A 14,988-nucleotide genomic window follows, 5' to 3' on the forward strand; every position below is an offset into this window, starting at 1 on the left:
AGATGTAATTTAAATATTATAGATCTGATAGCCGTGCGGATTACCGCCAGCTTTTCGATCTTGTAGCAGTAATATATTTTTTATAGATCTGGATAGCCGTGCAGATTACCGCCAGTTTTTCGATCTTGTAAAAATGTGTAATTTACTTTTGATCTTGTAAAGTTACTATACCCCTAGTATATGGTTATTCTTTCAGTGTTTAGCAATAATGATGGATTAATCTGTTAATTTCTAAGGAATTAAGAAAGTTTGATAACAATTTGAAAGGACTGTTGTGCCATCCTGGGGTATGATTAAAGAAGTCATTACTAAATATCAGAAACTGAAGAGAAAGAGATTAATACGGTAAATAAAAAAAAATCAAAATATCAAAAAATGCAAAAAATAATTATTTATTTTGTTGGGAGAAAATATACTTTGATCTTTATAACTTATCCACTTACACTAGACTAAGGACAACGAAGGAGGGAATACTGAGTAGGATTTACACCAATTATAAAACATCTGCTTTAACTCTGCTTTATTTCTCATACCTGCTTATCTGCTTTAGTTATTTATTTTTTGTTTCAATTTTGTCTACTCTCTTTTTGTTATTGTTATTTCTGTGTATTATTATCTGCGTATTATGTTTATTATTGGTTGTGCCAGCTTTCTGTTCTTGTAGAAGTAATGTGTTTTTTTATAGATCTAGATAGGTGTGCGGATTACCGCTTGTTTTCCGATCTTGTAAAAATGTGTAATTTACTTTTGATCTTGTAAAGTTTTTATACCCCTAGTATATGGTTATTCTCTCAGTGTTTAGCAATAACGATGGATTAATCTATAAATTCCTAGGGAATTAAAAAAGTCCGACAATGATTTGAAAGGACTGTTGTGTCATCCCAGGGTGTGATTAAAGAAGTCATTGCTAAATAATTAAAACTAAAGAGAAAGAGATGAACAGGGGTAAATAAAAAAATATCAAAAAATGCAAAAAATAATTATTTATTTTGTTGGGAGAAAATATACTTTGATCTTTATAACTTATCCATTTACACTAGACTAAGAACAACGAATGAGAGAGTACTGCGTAGGTTTACACCATATTATGAAACATCCGCTTTAACTCTTCTTTACTTCTCATACCTGCTTATCTGCTTTAATTATTTATTTTTTGTTCCAATTTTGTCTACTCCTTTTTTGTTATTGTTATTTCTGTGTATTATTATCTATTTATTATATTTTTGTGTATTATTATCTTTTTAATATTGGTATCAGAGCCCTAAGATTCTATGAGATTTTATTATATATGGTATCAAGGACTGAGAAAAGAAAACTAAGACCCTACGAAAAACTAATAATATTAAGTTCATAATATTATTGGTATAATAAAAATATAAAGAAAGAATATATAAACTTATATCACATCTTAATAAAACAAAGATAGTTACTTGTTAGATTATTTGAGATCTCTCCCGAATCAAGAGAAGAAGTTTGGACAGAACTACAACAAGTAGATAATAGATTACCTGAAGTCAAAACCCAAATATTTTACATTACAGACGAACTACGGGTAAAGTATCCTTTTTATTTGGCCTAATGAGAACACCTCATAGAAATACAAAATCGTTAAAAGAAATCGAGAATACTTTGTATAGTTTATACTTAGAATATAAAAGACTAAATAGTACAAAAGAAGATCTGAGAAGACTAGATAATCTAATCACCATAATATCTGGCCTAGAGTACGAATTGATAAAGCACCTGAAGTCTAGAAACAATATTTAATGAAAAGACATCCTTTTGCTAACAATTTACGACTAAGATATTGGTATTTAAATGAAGAAATAAAGAGCAGGGCAGACAAAGTAGAACTAGAAATAGTCTTGAGTAACTATTTGAAATTATTAGAAACTCTAGAAACATCACACTCAGAATCATTGAAAGAATATTTAAGTAAAATAAGATAGGAATTACATGGAATTAGAAGCGACATAGAATATTATAATAGAAGGATAAGTTATCTAAAGAATCGTTGTAACATAGTAAATATCCCTTTAGGATAAAAATAAGTAAAAGTACATGAAAACACATCCATTTGCTAGACAAGTTCAAAGACCATACAATTACTTATATAAAAACTTAAAACATTTAAACAGAGTTCTAAAAAAGGAACAAAATTTAATAGAAGAAATAAGAGTAGTAGAATCAATAGTTTTATCAGAAGCAATTATATTTTCCGATCGCAAAAAACTTTAAGACTGTGTAGACCACTTAATCTTGCTAAAAAATAAATTAGAACAGATTGAATATTGTATAAATTATTAGAATATTAGAATAAAATCAATTAGAGAAGAATGCAATAGAGAGGCATTTTGGCTAGGATAAGAACCTTACAATAGATTCCTTCAAGAAAATAGAATATCTAGATTTGCAATTAAAAGCAGAAAAGAGACACAGACGAATAAAAGATGATTCATTAATTAAATGTAATTGCGGTAGCGAAGAACATATTTTGCATGGGGAAGATTCTCAACTAAATACTATTACAGATCTCATAATAAATCTATGAGAAGCAGTACAAAGAGAAGACAATAAAATACTAAAAACTCTAGAAGTATTGAAAAACTTGCAAATTAAACAAAAGAAACTGTTAGATAAAATAGAATAGAACTTTGATTTCCTAAAAAATCAACAAATAGAACTAGAAAGAAAAATTAATGTAATAACAAATAAAGATATAAATTTTCTTAGTATAAATAACATAGAAAAAGAATTAAAAGAAATTAGTCAACTTAAAGAAATAACCCTCTCATGAATAACATCCCTATAAATGATCAACTCTACTTAGCAATATTACAAAAAGCGACACAAATTCAACAAAATCCCGATGGATTATCAGATCATCAACCCCAGGGAAAAGCAGACTCTACAATAATAAAATAAAATAATATTATAATATAACTACTATTAGAACTTAATAAAAATCTAGAAAAAGCAATTGAAGAAAAATTTCAGCTAGAACAACAAGAAAAAGCTCAGATCGAACAACAAGCTAGTATAGAAGAATTAATAGAACAACTAAAGAAAGTAGAATTAACTCCTCAAAAGGAGAAAGAAAAGCTAAACACTACTAAAAAATCATAGACCTTTTTTCAGCATCCCCAAGCAGACCAAGATCAGGTTTTACCCAAAACAGCTTAACAAATAATGTGCTATCTAGAATAACAAACAAACCAAAAATGATACCAAGACAACAACTAGAAGAAATTTTGGATATAGATAAAGATATACAACTTTTTCAACAAAACAGATTAAAATTAATAAGTGCCAAGACACTATATAATGAAGGAATGTTTTCAATGACACAATTATATAAACATTATAGAGAAGAACAATTATGAGTAATTGGTAAAGATAGCTATAGTATAAATCTAATAAGTTAAGAACCTTTAAGACAAATTGCCAAGTCAAACATGTGCATGGGACTCATAGTAGTAGGCCTAAAAGGACTAACTAGAAAAAATCTAGGAACAAAAGTATTAGTTATAATCTATGATAATAGATGGCCAGACTCAAAAAGATCTATAATTGGAATAACAGAAGTATACATGTCAACAAATGGAGGATTTTTTTATTGTAGTCCAGACTATATGATAAATTCTCTAGAATTTGAAAAATATATAAAGATACGAATCCACACTAAAGGATATGAAGAAATGAATAATGGAAATAATTTATTAATATGTGTAGGATTTATAGGAAAACTCGCCACTAATAGTAGTACAAAATTTAGACTAAGAATAGATGATGTAGTAAGTTTAATGGAAAATAAAGGTATTAAATTAATGAAACCCCTGAAGATAAATTCCGAAGACTATGCAAGACTAGAATGGAACTTAGAAAAATTTACTAAGAAAGAAATACTAAAGCCAACCGATCATTTAATGTATATAAACACTAAAGGAGAAACTTCAGTAAGATTCACAGACTACCAATATACAAATGAAAAAGAAACTGATGAAGAAATTGAAGAATGTGAAAATACTAACTTTATGAATATAAAAATAATAGAAGAAGGTTTTGAAGTGAATAAAGCTATAATCAAAGTAGAAGCCCTATATGAAATAAATAACGACAAAAAGTTCAAATGTATAGGCTGTAAAATGGGAAATCTTAATCTCGCCAAAGCTAAAGAACATTTTATAAATTGTGAGTTAAGAATAGATAATTATGGTTATAGTAATAAAAAAGAACGAAAAGGCGAAGACTCAAAATCAATTTATAGTATAGACGAAAGTATAAAAGAATTCATGGAAAGTGCGGCAAGTACTGCAAGCCCTTTCTAGAGAACAACCGGAATGCAAAGAGTAAATATAACAACATGAAATTTACCAAGATATGGGGTATTTAGAATAAACCCAGACACTCAAGTTGATCAAGGTATAAAACCTAGAGAAAAAAAATGCCAATAGAAGAACCTATTAGATTACAAGAAGGTGGTAATAAAGGAAAAAAATTTAAACTTACCAACTCATGATCCTCAAGCATGGAATAATGTAATAGACATATGGAAAAATGTAGTTGTAGCAGACTACATACAACATATACAGGGGAATCAAAAACCAGATGCAGAAATTATGTATAGATATTTAAAAATATTTCTAGGAGAAAGTACTAAAGCACTATGGGAAGCATACAAGACATTATTCCCACAAGATTTTTAGGAATTAGTAGAACTAGGTTCAAATCCATACAATTTTGTAAACAAAGTACATACTCTACTAACAGGAGAAGATCTCAATAGTGGATTAGTAGTATTGCAGCAAAAAAGCCCTAATAAATTTAGAACAATTAAGTATTAATAATTGGTCAAGGATTAAAGAATATCTAAATAAGTATTTTTATTATTGTACAGTTAGTGGGAACTCGTTTGATCAGACTCTAAGAGCTAGATTATTTAAAAAATTACCAAGGGCTCTAGAAAGAGAGATAAAAGAAAAATGGTCCAAAAGAGAAAGAGTAATACAAAACCCAAACAACCAATGGTCAATAGGACAAAGAATACAACATGTAATGGATATATTATAAGAAAAATGTACAAATATACAGATACAAAAATAATTTAAAAGAAGTGATACAAATTTTTGTGAAAACATATATACTACACAACATTATGACCAAGATTATCAAAAGAAAAAATATAAAAAGGCATATAAAAAAGACTATCGCCCTAGGAAGAAATATTACTTAAGAAGATCAAATGCAAGAAAGCCATAACTAGATAAGAATAAACATGTAAGAAAATATAACTCCAGTAGAACCTACAAAAATAGATTAGAATACTTTACCTGCGGGAGTATAGAGCACTTAGCAAATATATAATGCCCCGAGTCTGGTACCCCGGATGCTACATAGTGCTCATAATCTCGAAGGACCACAAGCTAACCCATGACTAGTACTTACTACAATAACTGAGTAATAACACTATATAATGCGGAATAATAGGCTGCAATGTCATAAGGTTCAAAACTATAATACTGATGAAAAAAAAATGATAAAGTCTGATAAAATATCAGAATTTGAAATACTGAATACTTTCTGAACATCTAGACTAAAAAGCCTCTAAAACTGTCTGAACTGTGAAGTTGATGGGACAAGCCCCCAACTAACTTCAACCACTGAAATTAAACTGAGATACTAAATGAATAAATATGTCCTCAAACTATGAGGACTCACCACTACTCTGCCTGCTGAAAGTTTGATCTGCTAAGGGTGCTCTGGAGCCCTACATCTGAACCTATAGTATAAAATACCATAGCATAAAATAAAAGTATGCATCAGTACGAGTGAATGTACTAGTTCACAAAGTGAGGTAAGACTGAATGCAAGGGTTCATATGCATGAACAATAACAACTGAATAATATGAGTATGACTGAATGAGAGTACATGTATGAATTTCTAAACTATAACTAAGATTGTGATAATGCTGAATATTGAGTTTGAATACTATTTAACTGATGTAACCGATAACTAATATACTACTTACTGAGTGACTGTGTCTGATAGTTCTATTTCTGGTGGAACTAGCTGAGTTTCGTACTGAGCTGAGTGACTGTATCTAACAGTCCTGAAATCTGTAGAACTATCTGAGTTATTTACTGAAGACTGAGACTGAGACTGTGGGAGGTAATCATCTAATCGACATACCCTTTCTAAACTATTTGGGCCCAACCTGTAACCTCAATTAGAAGGGTGTCAGTACCTTGCCACGAGTAAAGACAAGCTGTAAGTTAACTATCTCTGACAGGGAGCTCTTTCATCAACCCTTCGCTGGTAAGAGAACTCGAATAAGATATATTAACCCTAGACTTGTAGGGTTATATCTCAACCTATACTGGCTATGAGTTCTAGAATGCAAGGATTACTTCTAAAGATCACACCCTCTGCTGGTGGGTGATCCCCTATCCTTGGGTTCACTCAGCGTTAAATCCTACTCCCAACTGAATAGACACAGGACTGATTTCCTAGTTTATACTAGGTTGTACTGATCTGTTACTAATTGTACTAATTAACTGAACTGAACTGAGTTCCATTGACTGATGGAATACTACTGAGTTCTATTAACTGATAGAGTTTACTGAGGTCTGAACTAAATACTGAGTTAGACTAAAATATTACTGACTTTACTGAGTTTTTCTTGAGTTTTGTAACTGAACTAGAGTACTATTGATCGTGAGATGATTGAGATTGTTAGGTAACTAACACTTTCTCTAGGCACACAGTTGAATTGTTGGGTATTAAATACCCCCAGGACTCGATAGCATAAAAATAATAAGACATGACAATTCTTGACTACTTGACAATAATCAACAACTCACAATACAATCTATGAGGCATTTCATCAATCACTTGAAAGTCATGAACTTGCACATGAATTGGAATGCATGCTAACACATCATAATTTCATTAAACCAATCTCATGAGGATTCCATCAAACATATACAAGGTATAGCTTTAGCATGGAAGACATTGTGAACATGTGGCTATAGCATAAGTTGATCATTTAGATCACCAAAGGATCATAAAAGCACCATAATCTCAATTTAGCATTTTATCAAACACATGGTAGGTGTAGCTTCATACTTGGGCATGAACAACAATGCTAATACATCATGACTTCATAATTCAAGGGTTTCAATATGAGAGAATCAAAATTCAACTTACATGCTATCATAATATCAAGAAATACATAAAGATTTCAACTTATAACACATACCACAACATCAACATGATTACATTCAAACCCACAACATGGAAATCACAATTCATGTTTTTAAAAGAAGTTTCTTGAACTCCATGGGTGGAAGGGACCCTTGGATGAACACTTTACATACCTTGTTGAAGAATTTCTGGAATTTAATGGTGGAAATCTTGAGTTCTTGATTTGAAATTTTAGAAAAATCCTAAGGCTTTTTCTTGAGAGAAACTGAGAAAGAATGAGTTTATTTGCTTCCTAGGGTATTAAATTTCATGTTTTGAGAGCTGCAAGTCGGGGGGAAAAGATCCAAATACCCCCAAGAATGCGGTCTTTAATGAGTTAAAACTGAATTGCCGACATGTAGGTTGACGTGGCACTTCAATATCATCGATGCGATATCCAACGCGTCGTGCCAATATCACATCGACTTTCTAGAATTTGATGCTGGTAGCTGGGAAAAATTATTAACCAACGCGATAGGTGACGTGGTGCGGTAAGATCACGTTGGTACAATATTTTGGGATTCCAATGGAGCTTCAAATAAAGTCCAAAAAACCTCAAAATTTTTCAAAAAACACCAATTGACCTTCCTGATCATGAATTAACTAAAATATAGAATTTAAAGGACTTTAAGGTCGCGACATGAGATTGGTAACTTTCGAAGGCCTAAAAATAAACTAAGTCTGAATACTTAGCTAGAATTTTCTAAGTTTGAGACCCCTTAGCAAGCTTAAAAGACTGAATTAACCTAGGAATTTTGTGGGGTCTTACAAAATACTTGTCCAAAAAGAAACAATAATAGATCTAGGAATACACAATTAATAGAAGATGTAAATAAAAATTTGATAAATGTAGATAAATATATGTCAGATAATGAAAGTGTACACTCCATCAGGAGTATGAAAGTGTTTGAAGAAGAAAAAGATAAATCTGATTCTTCATATTCTGGAGAAGAGGAATTTATAAATGAAATAGGACTAGAAAAGATGAACTTAGACTATCATGATTTAGTAAATTTGATAGAAGAATGGGAACATGAATTTGAGGGAGGAAAAATATTAGACAATAACCAGTATTGTTTCTGTAAATGGTTTCCAAGTAAAAACAAAAGGGCAAAATGTAGGAAATGCTACAAGGAAGGATGCATAAAATGTATAGGAAAAACCTAAAAAATCCTACAAATTCCAAAATTAACAAATAATTTAAATAATTTCTACACGAAGGAACCAATAACTAGAATAGCAGAAGATAGAATATTGGAATTAGAAGAAAGACTAAAAAGATTAGAGATAAGAGTATACAGTAAAGAGATAATTAGAGAAGAAGATTTAGAAGAGGTAGAATTATTTAACACATCTGTTGAAAATAATAAAATTAAACAAAAAAAATCAATGAAGATATCATTTGAAGGAATGGAATGTAATTAAGAAAAGAAGATAAGTACAATTAAAGTTTTAGCAAGAATAAAAATTCAAGACTATGAGTTTGAAACATTAGCTATAGTTGATTCAAGATGTACAAAAAGCATTTTAAATAGTAGAATTTTACCATCAAAATTAATTAAAAAATTGCCAAAACCTCAACAATCAATGCAAATGGACGGGACCCATAATACCTATATAGACGATATACCAAAAGCAAAGGTAAGTTTTATTAATACTTGTGAAAAATTCTACCAACCATCATATATATTCAGCGAAATACTAGCTAGAGATTTAAACATAAAAGCAGACTTTGTCTTAGGATTAGATTTTATGATGCAAAATAATGACGGATGTTTTGTTATGAAAAATTGGGTAATATTCGCTAGCAATATCATTCACTCACCAGTACAGACACAAGCCCTGCTAACTAAATATCATTTTCTTAAAGATAAGATAGAATAAAGAATCAAAAGCTCAAATGATCAAATAAAATCAAAAAAAATTCTAGAATATGATAAAAGAGAAAATTGTACTTGTAATGATAAGGTAACAATGTATGCGGAATTACAAGAGCTATTAACAGTAGAAGAAATAGAAAAAGATTACACATTAATAGAACTAGATACAGAATTATATAATTTTAGGATAGGTATACAACAGATAGGGGTAAAAGATCAAAAAGACCTAGATAAAATAATACAAATCCTAGACAAACTAGAGATAATTAGAGAAAAACCCTTACAACATTGGGACTCCAATCAATTACCTGTAAATAGGAAATAATTAATCCAGAATACACTATAAAAATAGCATCTATAGAGTCTACAAATGAAGACCTTAAAGACTTTGAAATACAAATAAAAGAGCTATACGAATTAGGGATAATTAGATGATCCAAATCAAGACATAGATTAACAGCTTTCATAGTAAGAAATCATAGTGAAATAGTAAGAGGAAAAGCTAGAATGGTAATAAATTACAAAAGACTAAATGATAATACTATAATGGATGGTATAAATTATCAGATAAAACAGAATTAATAAACAGAATATAAGGAAGAAAAATATTTAGTAAATTTGATTGTAAATTCAGATATTGGCAGATTAAGATGCATGAAGAGAGTATAGAATGGACAGCCTTTACATATCCAGAAGGACATTTTGAGTGGTTGGTTATGCCGTTCAAACTAAAGACAACTCCTCCAATTATCCAAAGAAAAATGAATAGTATTTTTGGAGACTATAAAAATTTTATATTGATTTATGTAGATTATATTCTAGTCTTTAGTAATAGTATGAGAGAATATTTAGGACATTTACAACAAGTTTTTAAATTATTTGTAGATAATGGAATAATAATAAGTAGAAAGAAAATGGAATTATGTAAAATAGTATTAATTTTTTAGGAGTATTTATTGGAGATGGACGAATAAAACTACAACCGCACATAGCTAAAAAAGTCTTAGAAATGCCAAACAGATTAGACAAGACCAAAGATTTACAAAAAATTTTAGTATTACTATACCATGCTAGAGCTTTTATTGAAGACTTAGGAAAAGTTGCAGGACCATTATATTCTAAAACAGGATCAACATGCCAAAAAACCTTTAATACTAAAGACATAAAATTAGTCCAACAACTCAAGCACATGATATAAGATATCCCAGACTTAATATTGCCATTAGAAACATACTATTTAATAGTCGAGATAGATGGAATCCTTCAAGGATGGGGAACAATATTAAAGGCAAAATCCAATAAATACAACGAGAAGAAAGAAGAAAAAAATTGTGCTTATGCAAGTGGGAGATAAATAGAAAAAGGTAATTTAAATAGCATAGATGCAGAAACTCTAGCAGTAATTTATGGTTTAAATAGTTTTAAACTTTATATATTAAATAAGCCTGAAATATTAGTAAGAACAGACTGCGAGGCTATAGTAAAATTCTATCAAAAAATAAAAGAGAAAAATAATAGTAAAAGGAGGTGGTTAAATTTCCTTGATGCCACTTCCATTTAGAACATTGTTTTAGAACATATTAAAGTAAAAGATAATAACCTAGCAGATCAACTAAGTAGACTAATAAAAGAAGACAACTAACAATTTTTGTTTCAGTATGTATACAGGCAAAGGCAAAGGAAAGGCAAATGCCTCATCCTTTCAAGACTACTTAAAGAAACTACTAAGCAACACTCATTACAGGCCACTAACAATGTTGGAACATCCAAAATTGGAAAGGTTAATTTTCGGACCTCATAATCTCATCAGTTATGAACCATCCAATTTAACTTTTAAACTTAGACCAGCTATAAGGGTGGACAAACCACAGATCTGCCTGATCGACAATTTATGGATTTCTTACAACAAGACACCTAGAGATCCTAGATATTTTATTTTAGTTTGAAATGCTTTAAGCTATTATTTACTGAGAAAAACAAAACTAACAGATTTAAATTTTTTGTTGTTCTTAGGAGAAAGACACAGGGAGTATTTCAGACATGGATAGAGGTAATAGATTCTGTAAAGGACTATACAACCCCTCTCTATAATGGCTTTAATTATTTAATAGAGGTATTAGATTATGCCCGCGAAAATCTAGGGCTAAATTAGTATATTACTCCAGCTCTAAGACCAGTTATAAAAGATTCCCAATATAATATTAAAAAAGACACAAACAAAATTATATTTTGTGATCATTGTTCCTCCATGACTGAAGTTTTTAAAAGACTAAATCACACCAATGAAATTTTAAGACAACACAATAAAAACCTTATAAATAAAAAAGAACAAATGTCAGAACATATAAGTATTTTACAAGATCGTATAAAGATTCTTCATTATAAATTATCACAACTGACTCAGAAAATTTTTGAGACTCAAATAATTCCAAAAAGTTTTCCATTTTATTCAAAAATGGAAGGACCTACTGTATCGGGTAAAGATACAGCTAGTCCAGCTCATACAGTAGCTGGTAAAGACCCCTCAAATTTATTAACAGGTGTACATTCTCCAATGAATATAGAAAGACCTACTATATTGGGTAATGATACAACTAGTCTAGCTCAAACGATAGCTGGTATATACTGACATGGTATCATTAGGGTTCGCTTCAGTCTATAATAATACTATCACAGTATATATATACTATCATGATATCATTAATGTTTTTTCCATCCTTCAGTCCTTTAGTGTGACACTTCTCATTATACCATCATAATATTTCTATTTTTTGGCATAGTATCATAGAGGACTACTTTAGAGATTCAATGAGACTTTTTTAGTATACCATTATCGTATATCTATATATTGACATGTTATTATTAAGAATTGCTTCAGTATTTCATTGAGAAACTTATTATTCACCTATGATACCATCACACGATATCTATATACTAGCATGGTATCATCATCCTGAGATACTCCTTGGTCCCCCATGATACCATCATAATATATCTATACTAGCATGACAACATATAAGACCGCTTTAATCCTTTAATAAGACACTAATCAGTATACCATCACAGTATACTAGCATTGTTTCATCCTTCAATGATACACTCTTTAATCTTTTATGATATCATTATAGTATATCGATACTTTGTGATGGTATCATGAAGGACTGCTTCAATTTTTCAATGAGACACTCCTCGGTAAACTATCATAGTATATCTATCTACTGACATGGTATCATATCTCAATGAGGCACTTCTCAATCTTTCATGATACTATCACATTGTATCTATATACTGGTATGGTATCATCCTCCAATGGGATACTCTTCAATCCTTCATGATACCACTAGACTATAATAAAATATTATGATGGTATCATGAAGGACTACTTCAACCTTTAATGAGACCTTCATAATACCATTATAGTATATCTATACACTATCATGGTATCATAGAGGTTTACTTCAGTCTTTCAGCGAGACCTCCATGATACCATCACAATATATCTATGTATTGTCATGTTATTATTCATGAGTTTTGTTTCATTCATTTCCTGAGACCTCTATGATGCCATCATAATATAACTATATATTTTCATGGTATCACTGACGTTTGATTTAATCTTTAATGATACCAACACAATATATTTATATACCGTTTATATCATTGAGATTTGTTTTAGTCTTCAATGATGCCATACATAGTATATGAACATATTGTGATGATATCATAGAGGGTTGGTTCAATCCTTCAATGAGACATTTCTTAGTCATTCTTAATTATTTATTATTATAATTTATTTATTATTTTTTTAATATTTTTATTAGTCTAAAAAAATAGTTACATAATATCTTTATCTTTGTATTTTATTTTACATTTAAAAAGAAATGATAAAAGAAAGATAATCTAATAAAAAACAAAATATATATTTTCATTAATTTAGATTTTATTAAATAAATTAGTAGATTTAATATTTTTCTTAATTACTTCTTGTTGTAGTATAATTATTTATTTGTTTTTATATTTTTTTTAGTCAAAAAATAATTAGCTAATATATTTTTAAATAAAAGAAAAACCAAGTAACACAAAAAGAAAAGAAAAGTACAAAATATAGTAGAGTAAATTAAAAATGAAAAAGAAAGGGAAATCTATATATAATAAAAAGGGTGATACGACACCTCTTTATGGCCTCCATTCATATTTTTACTTTTTCTCCTTTTTTTGATTCTTCTTTAATTTTTTTAATTATTTTATTTTAAAAAAATTAATTTCCATAACTCACGCATCTACATCTTCATAAATTATAATCTTAATTAATAGTAATAATATTTATAACTCTCATACCTTTCATATTTATAACCCCTATTCATAACTCTCATACCTTTCATGCTCATAACCCCTATTATTGCATTAAAAATTACTCATGGTATGTCAATATAGGAGCCTTAAGAAACCAAAAAGGAAAAATTATCATGATTCAATATCTTTCAAGGAACTTTTCTTTCCTTATAATGAGCAAGTCTTATTGGTGTAACATAAAAAATTGGGATCCATTAAGAGATCCATGTATGCTTAGTCTATAATTTTATTTTTACTTTGGGGTACTAGAAGGCTTTGTTGGAGTAACTTTCTTCTAGGCTATGTTGGAGTAACTTTCTTTAACTATTTGTAGTTTAGTTTATAATCATTAGATTCTTTGTAGTCTTGGTATTTTTTCTTGTTCTAATCTTATTAGAATTATTGTTGTAGATACTTTTATTGCAGACGATGATGAAGATTAACACTATAGATAGTTTTTCTTGTCCTGAATTCATTATGTCTACGTGACATACCATATAATAGTTATGTTTATGAGATAAGGCAATTAAAATAATCTTACTCGAAATACAATTTAAATTGCAACACCATTTTAGTATATTTTGATCATTAATTTATAAAATTACAAGTTTCTTGCCAACAAGTTTTTTCCCCCCTTTCATTCTATTGATTTTTTTCTCTTTTTCTCTTAAGATCAAACCAACATACAAATATAGTAGATTATCGAGATGATAATGCTCTAATTATTTCTATTTAAATTTTTTTATTTATATGTATGAGACATTTCTTCCTTACGAATTGATCCCTACTCGGATACTCCCGTAAGCCTTCCTCTTCAATTTATAATTATAACATTTTCTAAAAGTTTTATTTGTTTACTTAACTATTCTTGTATTTTTTATTATGTTTTTTGTCGATGAAGTTCACTTTTTGTGTGTCAAGATTGTTTTCCAAATTAGAAGCAGGGGAAGGAAGTCAATGTATACATGTGTGTTGCTTAAGGAAGTATGTATTTATCTTTGCGTAATCATGTGAATTAACTTAATAAACCTATTGATAAAATAAGAGACTATAAAGTTAGTTTGTAATTTTGTACTATATTTCAATTCATAAGAAAATGTTTATTGTTATATAAAGATTCATAAGAAAATGTAATAAAAAAGGTAGTTCGATGTATAAGCTTTTGCTATGTGGAGGGAAGGAAATGGTGGTCCGAGAAAAGGTCACAAGAGTCTATTATACACAGTCTTACCTTGTTATGTGAAATTAATGCATGCAACATTAGTTTGTAATTTTCTTATATACTATATTTCAATTCATAAGAAATTATTTATTGCTATGTAAAATTACCGTTGTCCTCAAGTTTTTACATTTTTATAGATTATTATTGTACTCTATTGATCTGATCCTTTTGAATATATATATAAAGTTATTTGCCTCTTTTTATTTGTCTTCTTTCTCAAAAAATAAATCTTAATTCTTCTCTAGACCTTAAAACTTTGACTTTGTTGAAAAGAGTTTTTTTTAAAAAATTTGGTACTAACTTTGAAAATG

The sequence above is a fragment of the Capsicum annuum genome, chromosome 5 (genome assembly GCF_002878395.1).
Source record: "Capsicum annuum cultivar UCD-10X-F1 chromosome 5, UCD10Xv1.1, whole genome shotgun sequence".
NCBI classification, from domain to species: Eukaryota; Viridiplantae; Streptophyta; class Magnoliopsida; order Solanales; family Solanaceae; genus Capsicum; species Capsicum annuum.